Genomic DNA, 4,128 nt, shown 5'->3' with positions numbered 1-4,128 from the left:
CCAAGGAAAGCAGAAAACTTCTAGATAAATGAAGCGTGCACCAAATTCCCGGCGTGACGTCATGTTATGACAATGATTCAGATGAGTGGTTATCATGTTATAGTAGCCCAAGAAGTTCATTTGCGCAGCATGAAATGGTCGTTGTGCACTGTGCGAACTTGGGCGCGAACGATATCTTGTCGACTAGCTGCGATCGCTGTCAAGCTGATGTGCAACAGGCACTCCCTCATAACTACAAGGATCAAGTTCTTCGGTATATCCAATAGAAATTTATTTTCAGATATAGATGTGCACTGGTTTAGTTGTGCCAGGGAGTTCAGACTCGAGCCCAGGTTAGTTGGGCAAAATACGTTTACATCCCTAAGGTGTGACGAAATAGATGAGTTGACTATCGAATTGCAAGACCTGTCTTTGTGGCAATCCAGAACGAACATCACACTACAAATTGATATCGGTACGATTTTCGAAAATATAGTTCAACATTGACCTTGATGCAAACTGTGGAAACAGTTGATTTTAACAATTGATTTTACCTGGTACGTCTCGCATAGTTATACAGTAGTATGGCTGTAGCAACAACGAGGCCCATGGTGGTGCAAACTTCTGTTCGTATACCCAGTGATAGGCAAGAAAAAACCATCTTCCAGACTCCAAAGGTCCTCTCAATTGTGATCCAGGTCTTGATGAGCGCTTTATTGAATTTTCTCTCGCTAACATTTTGAGGAGACAAAAAATGGGGTCATAAGATATGGTTTACAACCTACTCATTGTCACCCACCAGCACACCATCATTATATTGTATATTTTCAAAACTGCCCCGAGTTTGAATTCAAATAGATGCGCGAGTCATGGACGTCCCTCTCGGACGTGCCACTGCATTGGTGAACAAACATATCGGAGTTGCAGACGGCTTGAACATTTAGGGAGAGTTCGGCATCTTCACGATAATTAATAAGGATGGGTTAGAATATATACATAGATATTTTCTCAGGATATATTTTTATGACATCTTTTATGGATATCATATAGATATCCTAATGTGTCGACAGATTTATATATATAATACATATTATTAGGATATATTTTGAATACGTTAGAGATATAATATGTACATCTATAATATATATTGTGTTTGCTGGGTGGAAATTAGGGGGCAAAACAAGATAATGCATCGATAAGACGTGAGCTTAAAAAACAGGGGGAGGTCTTATGGATCTTGAGCCAAATCCATTGAGCAATGAAGTTTAAGATGTCGAACAGATGTCAGGGATATCCTGAAACATCCGTGAGTTTCATTTCAGCATTATAGTAATACCGCAACCGAGATCGTGTCCGTCAAATGAATATGACGACGATAATGACAGACACGTCGACGACGTTTCATAGCTGTATTGGCAATGTAAAGGCCCTGTTATAAGCTTCTTCCTCACTCACTCGCGAAGGGGAACAACGATGAAGCAAAATACATCAAACTGCCAGCTTACAAACCTCAGCTCAAGGAAGAAGACAGATTGCGTAATCCTGTACTCCGTCGAATAGAGATCGAATATTATAGGTTGGAAAATTGATCCTATAAAGCAGCAGTTGGAGGAGAAATAAATTCTCTACATAAATTATCAGTTTATTGATTTTGAATTGGTCTTGGATTTTTACATCTATCAGCCGGTTGCCAGTGAACTCGGCATTTGGTGAACTCGGCACTTGATGAACTCGGCACTTCGTTTGACCGTAGATGCTGTGCGATCTCTATTGTTTCAAGTTAATGACAATACAATATTCCCCATGACACCAATAAATATTTCCCATGAACACATCGAAACTTATGAAGGCCAAAATAATCAGTTTTTGCCTTCATAGAAACGGATATTATAAATTAAATATCGCCCTTTATCTATATTTTGTTAGCAGGATGTTTCCCTAATGTCACCCTTCACCTTGCTCCTTGAAAATTAAATATCGCCCTTTAACTATATTTTAGCAGGATTTTTCCCTAATGTCACCCTTCAACCTGCTCCTGACCAGCTACATGTGACAAAATCACACTTTCCTATAAGTAATCAGCTAATACAAAATCAGTATTGTTGTTTTGTATTGAACTTGTATTGAACTTATAAAATCTCTAATAAATAGCTGGTTCGTGGTACAGAACTTGAATATAGCTTTCAATACAACATCCAATGTAGCAGTATATTTATTAAACTCGAAGACTTTTCGGGTGCCTCTTTTCAAGAGTTATCGGCACACTGAAGGGATTTGAACAGATTTAAAAGCAAAACCAAAAATGCAAAATATGACGCAACAATCAAACCAAAAAGGCAAAATATGACGCAACAATCAAAATCACAGACCTTGAAATTCGCATTGTATCAACGGCAACAATAACAAACTACGAAGTATACGGACATACGGTACTATAGTAGCAGCACAATTTGTAAATAAACAATTACACGGACGGAACAACACGCACTAATGAGAAATTTGTAGGTCATTGCGCGTGGTAGGTCTGTGTTTCATTTAAAAGTGTTGGAGTCTACTATTATTCAGTTGAGCAAACCTAATTTATGCAGACAGAAAGATTTCCTCTATAACCTACAAATTTCTCATTAGTGCGTGTAATTGTTTATTTACAAATTGTACTGCTACTATAGTACCGTATGTCCGTATATTTCGTAGTTTGTTATTGTTGCCATTGATACAATGCGAATTTCATGGTCTGTGATTTTGATTGTTGCGTCATACTTTGCCTTTTTAGTTTTGCTTTCAAATCTGTTTAGATCCCTTCTGGGTGCCGATAACTCTTGAATAGAGGCACCCAAAAAGTCTTCGAGTTTAATAAATATACTGCAATGGATGTTGTATTGAAAGCTATAGTTGAACTTATCAATAACTAATCAACTAATAAATAAAAAATATATAAAAAATATATATTTTGCATGATTCTTGCATCTCCAAAGAAGTGAGGCATGTTTTTTGTCATCATCCTGGTGTAAGAACGATCGACCTATCATCCTGGTGTAAGAACGATCGACCTTAGTCGTCAAACAGCATATCATCCATCCTCTTTGCGATACACCTTCCAATATTTTATTAGTTGACTCGTCCGAGCATGACATGTCAGCGTTGACCTGAGCAGCGGACACATCGGATAACGACGACTCAATAAGATCATCATCCTGCAAGCAAAATTATAAGTTAAAATCTGATCACTCATATCGAATTAATTAGCACTATTCAACTTACCTGGTTGTTGAGATCGGCTACCGGTAGCGGCCCCACTTCAATCTCAATGGCATCTTTCTGCAAGCAAGATTTAGTTAAAATCTGATCACTCATATCGAATTAATTAGCACTATTCGACCTACCTGGTTGTTAAGATCGGCTACCGGTAGCGGCCCACTTCAATCTTAACGGCATCTTCCTGCAAACAAAATTTAGTTAAAATCTGATAGCTCACATCGAATTGATTAGCACTATTCGACTTACCTGGTTGTAAAGATCGACTACCAGTAGCGGCCCCACTTCAATCTCAACGCATATGTCCATGTCCATCGCATATATCAACCATTTCCTCTATCCGTCAAATTAGCAATACATGTACCTAGTAGACCAACACCGACGGACGGCATTGTTGCGTCACAATACAAGCGCCGATTTCACCAAGTGTCGAGTTCACTGGCAACCCATCAGCCTACCCGAACTAGAGAAAAAGTTGTATCAAGCATGGAAACTGAAAAATAAGGTTGCGGATTTTTATGAGGGCATCGAATTCCCCAGGGTTAATGCCAGACAAAAAGGATTATATCAGTGCAAGTAGAAATGATCATGGGCAGAAGTATTCCATCGGGGCCTACGATATTAACGGCCTGTGCTCTTCTGGCACATTACACTCGCGAGAGCTAACAGGCCGACGCTCACAACAGAAATTTGCTACAAAGTGTCGGTCACATTTGCGTAAAATCGTACGGCGTATAGGGCGCGTAAAGCATTTCTTTTGTTTCTTTCTTTTCTCTGCTCTTCTCTCGTTTGCTCGGCGCGTATAGAGCCTCTTCTCTCTCATTTTCGTGCGCGGACCTTACGCGTACATTACGCGGAGAGATCGATTCGTACGCGCGTACTGTTGACTTGACG

The 4,128-nt window shown here is 39.4% G+C and overlaps 1 long non-coding RNA gene across 2 annotated transcripts; it reads right to left on the bottom strand.

Moving 5' to 3' along the window:
- Window positions 1–2,967: 2,967 nt before the first annotated feature.
- Window positions 2,968–3,675, bottom strand: LOC145444035 (uncharacterized). Of its 2 annotated transcripts, XR_013916594.1 has the most exons (4): window positions 3,484–3,675; window positions 3,363–3,418; window positions 3,241–3,297; window positions 2,968–3,173 (listed from the first exon to the last, which is right to left on the bottom strand). It is a non-coding gene; the product is annotated as an uncharacterized LOC145444035 (long non-coding RNA). The 2 variants fall into 2 exon arrangements; XR_013916593.1 differs by lacking the exon at window positions 2,968–3,173 and having other exon boundaries at window positions 3,176–3,297.
- Between the last annotated feature and the right edge of the window lie 453 nt (window positions 3,676–4,128).

The sequence above is a fragment of the Botryllus schlosseri genome, chromosome 8, assembly GCF_051294905.1.
Source record: "Botryllus schlosseri isolate E-star chromosome 8, Bs_hap1, whole genome shotgun sequence".
Classification (NCBI taxonomy): domain Eukaryota; kingdom Metazoa; phylum Chordata; class Ascidiacea; order Stolidobranchia; family Styelidae; genus Botryllus; species Botryllus schlosseri.
The sequence above is the reverse complement of the archived record's forward strand: the minus strand, read 5'-3'. Positions and strand labels throughout refer to the sequence as shown.